Source organism: Chinchilla lanigera, unplaced genomic scaffold (genome assembly GCF_000276665.1).
Source record: "Chinchilla lanigera isolate Chin_1 unplaced genomic scaffold, ChiLan1.0 scaffold00047, whole genome shotgun sequence".
In the NCBI taxonomy this organism is placed as follows: Eukaryota; Metazoa; Chordata; class Mammalia; order Rodentia; family Chinchillidae; genus Chinchilla; species Chinchilla lanigera.
In genome coordinates this window covers 8439650-8450309 of record NW_004955448.1, presented here as the reverse complement: position 1 = coordinate 8450309, position 10660 = coordinate 8439650, and the positions used below count along the sequence as shown (strand labels likewise).

At 45.8% G+C, this 10660-nt stretch overlaps 1 long non-coding RNA gene across 1 annotated transcript in view; it reads right to left on the bottom strand.

The window, feature by feature from the left end:
- LOC106149519 overlaps positions 1-7289 on the bottom strand; it is a 63482-nt gene extending 56193 nt beyond the window's left edge. The window contains exon 1 of the long non-coding RNA XR_001235767.1: positions 6995-7289. This is a non-coding gene — a long non-coding RNA (uncharacterized LOC106149519). The remainder of the gene's footprint in view (positions 1-6994) is intronic.
- Between the last annotated feature and the right edge of the window lie 3371 nt (positions 7290-10660).

The window sequence follows — 10660 nt, the reverse complement described above, 5'->3', positions numbered from 1 at the left end:
CATCTCCCTCACCTGCCTACACCCTCATGGGGCCCTGCCAAACTCATGAGAAGCAGTGACCTTGTCCTGAGGTACAGACAACTTTGCTCCCAACACTCCCCCAGCTGGTCTCTCTTAGCAAACATACAGGACTCCACATAGGCAGCCACTTCCTCTTCTCATCCCAACAGCAGGGAGCGGAGACAGGGAGGAGAGCATAAAGTCACCGCTTTGGTTGTAGGTGTACTTACCCCCACTCTAGGCTTCTCAAGTGGGGACATCTGTCTGTAAAAGCTGTGCCAGATGTAACAATTCATGCGCTGTGGACAATGACTTTTACAGAGTTCATGTTACTGTCTTTGTGGACCTCCCAAAATATTTTTCATTTTTTATTTATTTTGTTTGTTTGTTTTTTGGAAGAACTGGGGCTGAACCCAGAGCTTGATGTAGGAGGTCGGGTATGACAAACCTGGCTGGGGAAATAAACAAGACCTGTCCATTACGAGATCCAAGGAAAGCATCAAACAATGCCTAGGACCCCATGTATGGAACTTCTCACAGGTTTCCATGTGATGTAGACAGCATAAAAGAGATGCGACACCATGAGGAGCTCGCTATCATGACTCCTCATGGTAGCCTACTCAACTTTTATTTTTGTTTTTATCCTTCCTCTCTTTGTTCAGTCCAAGTTTGCTCTGCAGAGCTAGTTTGTCCCTTACCCCTTTGCCCCTCACCTTTCAAATAAACTTTTAGTACTTTTTTGGGAGTTGTCTTATCCAATTCTTTGTTTGAGGCAAAAAGGACCTGTAATACTTTTAATTAGTGAGCCATTTCTAAAGGAACTACCCGACAACATTTTGGCAAGCCAGGCAGAAGATAACATTTTGCATGACAAGCCCAAAAAAGAACACTTTGGTGCAGCCAACCATGAGAACAAAGCTCAGGTACTGGAGACCAAGGTAAAGTCCGCGTTGGGCATGACCTTTGTTTCTTTCTGTGAGGTATTGTTTTCTGCTTCTTCTCTCTCTTGCTCTACCCCCCAGGCCAGGAATGCAGGGCACTATTCTCAAGGCACACAGAAGATCGCTGGCTGCTTTTCTAGCCATGAGGAATGAGAGAAGGAAATGTAGGTCTTTGTTTGACTTTCTGACCTCTTGCATTCACTCCACAGGTATGCCTTGCTGTCCACATGTTGGTTTGTTGTGTATTCTGCTCAGTTAGCCTGCTTTCTGCTTACTCTAATTTCTAAACAACTTTTTCCTAGTTTGTGTTTTGGTCAGCATGCCACCATATTACCTTACTGTACAGCCAACAGCCATTTTGTCTTACCATGTGCCCAGCTACCAGCTTGTCTTTTGCGTAACTATGTATAATCTTTATGTGGGCATGCATCACTGGCGGCCATGGTGTTTTTTCTGCATCTCCTGTTCCTTTTTCTTTTTCTTTTTCTTTTTTTTTGTTTTTAATAACTGGCCTTACAAGCTAAGCCTCTGATTTTAAACAGCATATGGCTTGTGAAAATAAGAGACGAAACTTTTTCTCCATTGGCACCACCACCACCCCCACACACACATAAAAAGAAAAACTGTATTGTCCCTTTAAGAACTCACTCAGCCTTTGCTGGTACAAAATCTTTCAAGGTTGAAGCTGCAGTCAGAGGACTGAGACTGCAGCCCTGGGCAAGTACAGGTGCATACAGCAGGGCAGATGCAGGCTCGTCCCAGCACCACCTCACCGAAGCAGTGCCTGCTTCCCTTTGGTCAGGGCATAACCATCTTGCCCAGGCTCCAGGGGAAAATGCAGAAGCAAGAAAAAAAGACTTTTCTATTTTAAAATACCCAAGGAGAGCACCTCAGCTACTCTAGGAGCCTACCTGGGGCCACTCTATGTGGCACAATACAATACGAAGAAGAAACATTTTTAGTGCATGTTTGTAGTACATGAAATTTATATTCACCCTGGGGAGTAGGTACATGTACATCGTACAGCTTGTTTCTTTTTTAATCCCCTTCCCATCTGCCTCCCTCCTTCTGCCTCTAAATCATTTTTCCCTCATTCCATTCTTCTTATTATTATTCTTAACTTATGTTTATGACATATAATGTTTACATTCATTTAGGGTCCTGTACATGGCATATTTTAATTCTACTGACTCCTCTCCCCCCACCCCATCTCCTGGCTCCCTCCCCATTTTCAAGAGATCTATCCCCTTGTTTTCTTCTATTCATCCTTTATTATATTCTTTGCTTATATAGTAATTTGCCTTACCCAAATGAGACATACCATGCACTGTTTAAGTTTGTGTGTCTGATTTATTTCACTCAACATTATATTTTCCACAAGCATCCATTTTCCTACAAAAGTCTTAAATTAGTCCTTCTTTATTGCTAAGTAGTATTCCATTTGTGCGGATACCACATGCTCTTTATCCATTTGCGGATACCACATGCTCTTTATCCATTTGCTTGTTGATGGGCACATAGGCTGCTTCCAAGATTTAGTTGCCATGAATCGTGCTGCTATAAATATTGGTATGTATGTATCACTACAGTACGATGTCTTTAGCTCTCTGGGGAGGAAATCTAGAAAGAGATTTCTAGATTTCTGGGTCATACAGAATTTCTGATTTTAGTTCTTTGAGAAGTCTCCACACCGATTTCCATAATGGTCATACTAGTTTACTCTCCTGCCAACAGTGCAGGAGGATTCCTTTCTCACCACAGCCATGCTAGAATTTGTTGTTTCTTGACTCCTTGATGATTGCCATTCTTTCTGCAGTAAGATAGAATCTTACCATTGTTTTATATTTGCATTTTTCTAATGGTCAGAGAGGTTGAACATTTTTTCATATGTTTGTTAGCCATTTGTATTTCTTCCTCTGAGAAATGTCTGTTCATTTTACTTGCCTACTTCTTGACTGGGTCTTTTATTTTATGTGATCTAATTGTTTTGAATTCTTTGTATAATCTAGATATTACTCCTCTATCTGAATAATAGCTGGCAAAAATATTTTCCAATTCTGTAGGTTTCTCTTTGCTTGGGAGTAGTATTTTTGAACCATTAAATTATTTTACACACACACACACACACACACACACACGCTGCGATGTCCTTTTTAAGTACTTTTCCTATTAGACAATTTAGATTTCATAGCTCAAGGAAGTGGGGTAAAAATAGAAAGCAGATAAAAGTTTCCTTTTGATTTGAGTTTCAAAACATTAGGCGATCAGAAACACACTGATACAGGCAAAATAACTGGGGAAGGAACCTCAAAGATAACAGCAAGACCCCCATCTGTCACCTCCCCCTTCCTCCTAGGAAAGGCTGCCCCACGGAGAATTCCTACTGAGAAAGCAGAAGAGCTGGAGAGGGGTAACACGCGCAGACACTGATGGGTCCTGAGCCTGCACCAGGTAGGAATGACCACAGAGTCAGACTGAGGCCAAGGGTCACCCAACAGCATCGTCTGTGTGAACCCAGCATGGCGCAGGAACTGCAGGATATTGCATACTGCACTTAACAGAAACAGTGCGGAGAACCGCTGGATGGAGGAGGCCTGTGACTGGGAAGAGGGTGTGTCTCTGGTGGGCTTTGTGAACCATGACAGAGCCCCAGAAGGACAACACATGTTTGGGCAGGCGCTAGTGTGGACAGAGAACACACTGTCCCCTACAAATTAGGTGCAAGCTCAGGGAAGAGGATAGGGGCCATCGCAACTTTCATTAAACTTCTTATTCTGACAGAATAGAGATCTGTAAACAAAACTGTATTATCCATTAGTCATTTTTTTTTGTACACCTCCATTTTGGCCAGTGATTTTACCGATTGAAACAGGTTTCAGGATTACATAGTTGGTGAGAGAGAAGAAGTGAAGAAACAAATAAATTAACAAAAATAATTACAGGCCATGAAAGTGTTAGGAAGGAAATAATTAGGATATGAGAGGAATCGGGGCCCACCTACTGAGGGGGAGCAGGGTAGCCTGAACAGAAGGCCGTGCTGTGGGGGAATATGTCTGCTCTCCATCCCAAGGGCAGTCAAGAGATGCAAGGAGTGGGAGAAGGCGGGCAGGTAAGGTCTCTTACCTTACAGGCCCTGTGAACCAATAAGGAGCTGGAATTTTATTCTATGTGCAGTGAGAAGCCAGCAAGGGGTGTAAGCATGGAAATCATTGTCAGACCTATAAAGCTCAGCCTGGCTGCTGTGTAGGGCTAGATTTTCAGGGGAAGAAACACAACTAGAAATGAACCCTGTGAGCATCTCCTGCAGTGGTCCAGGCTGCAGGTGATGGCATTTTTTAACTAAAATGGAAGGTGAAATGAAAAACAAGTCAAAATACAGAAAATACATTTTAGATATGGAAACAGAGGACTGCCCGTTGCACTTAAAATTTGCAAAGAGGAGAGGTAGGTGTCAGGATGATTCCGGGTATCTGGCTTTAAGAACAGGTAGATGTTAGCACTCTCCCCAGAAACCGGGGAAATGGTGCCACTGAGCAGATACGGATGCCTTGGGCAGGAGGGTGGCTGTGGTGGGAATTTTATTCTGGAGTTCCTCAGTTTGATATGGCAGAGTCAGCTCCATGGGTTTTCAGGAAGGCATTCAGAGAGGAGTCAAAGGGTGCATACCGGAGGAGAGATCTGGGCATCCAAAGGAGGACCAGACGGGCCTGACTTTCGCTTTGACGGGGACACTGCATGGTATTTCTTTGCGCCTAGTCTCCCTTCTGTGGCGGTTCTGCCTGGGGAAGTGCCGCCCACAGGGAGCCTCGCTGTGAGATCTGGGCAAGCCTCCTCACGTCGGAGTTTCCCTGCTACACAAAAAGGCCACTGTGGTGGGCGCCCCTACCTTCCTCGCAAGCTTTGGTGAGAAGTGTCAAGATGGAATTAAGCCCAGGCAGGAAGATTTACATTCAAACGCCTGCCATTTTGCCAGCCTTTATGAATAATCCAGGCTTCGAGGCCTTTAGACCTAGTAATAATGCAAACAGAATCAAAATCATCATTCATATTATTAACAAGCATTTTTTTCAGTAATGTTTTGAGTAAGTGCCTAATAAAGTTTAAGAAATAAAACTAACTCATGTTTATTAAAGAGGAATTACGAGGTTTCCATTCATAAGCTTCAATATCCTGCTTAATGGATTCCATACAGCCTAACATAGAAGTCCAGCACATGAGTTATGGTGAAACAGTCCACAAACATTATATGGTTCCCCTTTTCATTGTTGCTTCCTCTGCATGAAATAACAATGAGGAGTGTAGCTTGAATAAGGTCATTTCTTACAACAGAATGAAAGCATTAGGGTGACGCTGGTTGTATTTCAGCCGACCGGCAAGGACATGAAAAGCTTCGTGATCAGACGCTGCCCCCTTGTGGAAGATACAAGACATGGCAGAGACGAAATGGTACTTTGCTCAGGACCTCGGGGCCCAGGATTGCAGGTGCTGGGGAGGCCTAAAGAGGCACAAGACAACCCCGGGTACAATGCCAGCGGCCCTCACGGTAGAGAGCTGTGTGGAAGAAAAACTACACTTTATCAAATGAGAAAATCCATGTAGCCAGGTGGCAAGGAACACCGAGGTCAGACAAGCTCGCGGTCAGGGGTCCGGAAAACCTGGCTCCCTGAAGATGAATGAGCAGTGACTGAGCACCTCGCGAGACGCTGCAGAGCGGCCCGGAAGCGCGTCTGAGTGCAGCCTGCAGGGTACTCAGTCTGCTAGAAGGAAAAGGTTGTGCTCTGTGAAAATCGTGAGGCTAGAAACGCTGAACCCTTAGGTAACACTGCTTCCGAGATAGGAACCAGCTCCGGTTCAAGTCGGCCTATACACTGTGTGTGTGTGTGTGTGTGTGTGTGTGTGCGTGCGTGTTCCAGTTGTCCGGACATGTTCGAGTCCACGTGGCAAATATGATTTCATGCAGTCAGGAGGAGGCCAGTCAGGTGTCAGAGGCTGACGTGGCAAGGCTGGCTGGCTGGTGTGAGGCAGGGGTCAGCTCGCAGCACGACAGGGAAAGGCAGAAAGGGGAGATCGAGCCAGGGCCACAGAGGCCTGTGCGCTGGAGCCCAGACCAGCTATGGTCCAGAAGCACACGACAGCACCTCTCAAGCACTGACCTGGTGCCAGCAGTCAAACAAAAGAGGAACAGGATAATGATGGGAAGTTTTCTGAAACCCGCTTTAAAAAACAAGCGTTTGCCTTTTAATTCCTTCAAATGCGCTGTCAGAAATTCAGGTGTTTGAAAACCTCAAGAAGCACTGGGAACCAGGCGAGGTGGCACACGCCTGTAATCTCAGCATTCGGGAGGCTGAGGCAGGAGGATCTTCGAGAGTTCAAGACAAGCCTGGGCTACAAAGTGAGCTCAAGGTCAGCCTAAACTGCATAGTGAGACCCTGTCTCAAAAAAGCAGTAGGAAGGCTAAGAAGCTCAAGGTGGGAATAGCGAGCGTGGGCGAAAGAGGTCAGCGGCGGCGCCTGGGTCTGCAGGGCGCAGCCTGCCGCACTGTCTCCCCAGGGCTCCAGGAGGCCAGTGTGTTGCCTCTGCCTGGGGCGCTCATTACAGGACGCCCGTCCCCACCCCCCCCAACCCCGGCCCCCGGCTGGTTTTAAATGGCGCCTTTGTGGACCGGTCATCAGACGGGGAATTCTATTTCAATTAACCAGCACCTGGAAGCTACCTTCTCTCTTAAATCGTCGTGAGGGGTGAGGTTCTCTAGTTTTCTCACGTCACAAAATGGCAGCCCAGTGAGCTCTGAAAGTTAATCCATCCTAGTGAGTGGCATGAAATAAAGCGAAACCAGTTTCATGGTTCCAGTCTCTGATGCTGGGCTTTCTCTGCCTTATCCCGGCCGCCGGCTTCACGGCCGGCTCCTCAGCCCGGCTCCTGCAATGCTGCCTCCAGCACCTCGGGCCCTCTGCTCACTGGCTTTTTTGCAATTCCCACCTAGCCGGTCCGCACCTCTGGGCTCCTCGCACTCTCTGTTCCGCTTTTCCTGCACCTGTGCTGACAAGCCTTACCTGGGGGAGAGAGTCGCAAATTGTGCTGTTAGAATCTTGCGGTGTTTGTGTTCCCAAAGTCTGACGTGGGACCTCAAGGCCTGCTTTCCGTCGTCTTTTATCCGCTCCTTATATTGTCCCAGCGCCTGGTTCTCCGCGCTTTCTGAGCTAGACCCCTTCCTCTGCCCCTGGGGCCCTGCCCCCTATACCACTGCTTGCCAACCAGGAAATCCTATTCCATCCCTCGCCTTGAAGGTCTGATCTTCCTTGACCCTCCTCTGTCCACACACACGGAATTTTGCTGTTGCTGCGAGGCCTATTCTCACCCGTCTCTGGCCCTTTTTCCTGCCAAGGCTGGTCCTAGGCTCTGCTGGGGCCCCGCCCCTCCGCCTTCCCCTGTGTCCCCCTCCACCGACTGACCCCTCCTCCTCTTCTGTGAGTTGTCTCCTTTATGCATTCTTCTCTTGTTTACTTCCACTCACACCTCCTGTTCAAGTTCTACTTCTCTTTCAAATCTCTTGAAATGGGTCTCCCTATTTATCGCCAGTTACCGCCAGCTTTCTGACCTCAGCTGATCTTTATCACTACAATACAATCACTTTCTTAGGGGCCACTGATGGTGTTTCTTCAGGGCTGTTTTTCTCAAGCCTTCTGGACAGTTTCACAGGGCTGAGCACCCTTCCTCCTCCTCTCTCCTCTGCTTCCGCATGATTCCTCCCTTACTGAATGTTTTCTTTCTGCTCTTGGTAGAAAGTGTTTTACATCTTGCCCCTTCTGGTCCTTCTTGTGCAGCCTGGGTATTTTGTCTAAATCACAGATCTGAGCCAAGCCTGGTGGCATACACTTATAATCCAAACCACTTGGGAGGCTGAAGCAGGAGGATCACAAGTTTGAGTACATTCTGGGAAATTTAGCAGGATATTATCATAAAATAAAATGAGGGCAAGGGATGTGACCTAATGGTGGTGTTTGCCTAGCATGCATTAGGCCCTGAGTTCAATTCCAGTGCTGCAAACACACACACACACACACACACACACACACACACACACACAGCATTGCAAAATACAAATCTGGTCCTGTTGCTCCTCTGCTTAAACTACTCAAGCTTCCAAATTAGGATCAACCCAAGTCTTTTACATGGCTCAAGAGGTCCTTCCCACCTTTTTAACTTCTTTCCTGATCTTGTCCCACCTACTCAGTATTCCAGGTATCCTCAGTTCCTCCTGTTCTCTCTATCTAATTAAACCTTACCTTTCTCATCACAATGTGTGTCCCTCATTATCCACTTTGGCTGGGTAAGTCCAGCCGGTTTTTCATATTTTGTTTGGCTATCACTTCCTCTGGAAGCTTCGTCTGCACTCCCACGCTGTTTGGATATCTCTATCACGTATTTCTGGGACTCTCCTGTCCTCTGTGGCAGGGACTCTGCACACTCCGTGGGGTATGTACACAGTCAGCCCTCCACAGGCACACTTTCCACATCCACAGGTTTAACCGAGTACAGCTCAAAAATATCTCAAAACTGAAAACTGCATCTGTACCCAACATGCAGACTTTTTATCATTATTCCCTAAAAATACAATATAATAACTATTTATATAACATTTACCTGTTTCAGGTATTACAAGTTATCCAGATATTATTCAAAGTCTGCGGGAGGATTGCATGGGTTATGCAAATATGATGCTATTTGATGCAAGGATTTAAGCGTCTGAGGATCTTGGTATCCTTGGGGTTGGGGGAGAGTCCTGGAACGACCCACTGACGATGCCAAGGAGCATCTGTTGATCAGTGTGTGATCATCCCTGTCCCCATTTCTGCCCCCGCCATTCTGTGTGCTCCCAACAAAAGGCTCTAACTGATTCAGTCACAACTCCAGCCCTGGAACTCAGAAATGACCATTATTTGAATTATCCTGATGATAAATTACTTCTGATAAACAAATAATAATTAATAGTTACAAAATTAACTAACACTTCCAAAGCCTTTGTGATGTTGTCTTGGTTACTTTTCTCTCCTTGCTGAGACAAAATACCCAACGCCCAAAATGAAGGAAGGAAAGGTTTATTTAGCTTACAGTCTGTGGAGGTTTCAGTCCATACTTGGCTGGCTCCGAGGCAGAAGATAGCAAAGCAACAAGAGCAAAGGGGGGAATGGCAGCCAAACAGCAAAGCAGCCAGAGCAAAGGGGCAGAATGGCGGCAAGCAGCTTCTTTCCCTTCCTTACATTGTATACAGGCTACCCCCACCTAAGGGGTGTGTAGCTCTCACATAATCTCCAGGTCCTCCTCTTCCACAGGTCAGGATGTATACAAAGTAAGCACCCTGGCTTCCTGCTGAGTCACTTAGCCAAACCTCTAGACTCCCCAAGTTGACACAATGTGTCAACCATAACAGATGTGTAAGTTGAGAATCTAGGTATTTGATTAGTAGTCACTTGTTTAATTCTCCTAAGGTGCCTCATAAGGTGCTTACTAACACAGAAGAGTGTAATGAAGGATAATAGAGTTATGTTTTCCACTAAAGGTGAGCAAATTATTCTCCATGGTGAAATCTGGCCAGCTGCTTGATTTTGTAAGTAAACTTATTAATATATATCCATGCCCACTCATTTGGGACCTCTTCCATGGTTGCTTTTCCTCTATCATAATAGAACTGAATAGCTGTAATAGAGGATATTTGACCCTCATAAACTAAAATATTTACTACCTAGCCCTTTATAGGTTTATATATTACCTCCCAAAAGTTCTCTATTGGTGCCATGCTAAAATCGCATTTATTTAGTTCGTTTTGTTTGCATCTAGAAAAGGCAATCCCTCTATTCTCAAACCCCATTTTACTTTTAATTTTCCATAGTTATCATTGTTTTTTGCTAGTATATTAAAACAAAATCTACTTGTCTATACTGCTAAATAATTTTCCTCAGTAGAGATTTTCTAGCACCACGACTAGAGTATTCCAATTTTACAGCATTTAGAAGTTGATCCTAGCACTTGGCAGGCTGAGGCAGGAGGATCACTGTGAGTTTGAAGCCAGCCTGGTTCCATAGTGAATTCAAGGCCAGCTTGCACTACAGAGCAAGACCCTTTCTCCAACTACCCCCTCAAAAGAAGTTGAAGGTGCCTTAAAAAATAGATTTAGTGAGCGAGATCTGTAGGCTCTGATTTATTTGCTAAGAATCACAACAGTGATCCAGCATGGGGTCTGGAGAAGAGCTAGCACCTTGACCATCTGTGTTGGTTTGGGGGTTATTTTTGCAAGGGGAACAATATAATACAGGACACATACTTTATATGATCATTTATAATACTCACCCAAAGAACTATATACAAAAGAGTGCAGGAAATCTGTCCACACACTAAGACCAAGGAATCTAGCTGAGGGCCTGGATCCCGCAACAATGTCCTACATGAGTCCAACTGAATACCTAGAGCTCATAACAATGCCTCCCATTAATGCAATTGGAGGCCCAAAGCCCATGACAACGTCTCATGCAGGCCTGCAAAGGCCCAAAGGTCAGTGGTGGAATCTACAAAGTCTGTGCCAGCAGGATGAAGGACCTGTGCTAGCAGGCTGAGGGATCTGCATTGGAGCCAGGAAGTGATGCTCAGAAGAAGCAAAGCTCCCCCAAAAGGTACCACAGCCATCCTCAGCAACAGTGGGGTCCCGAGCACCTCTGATGATC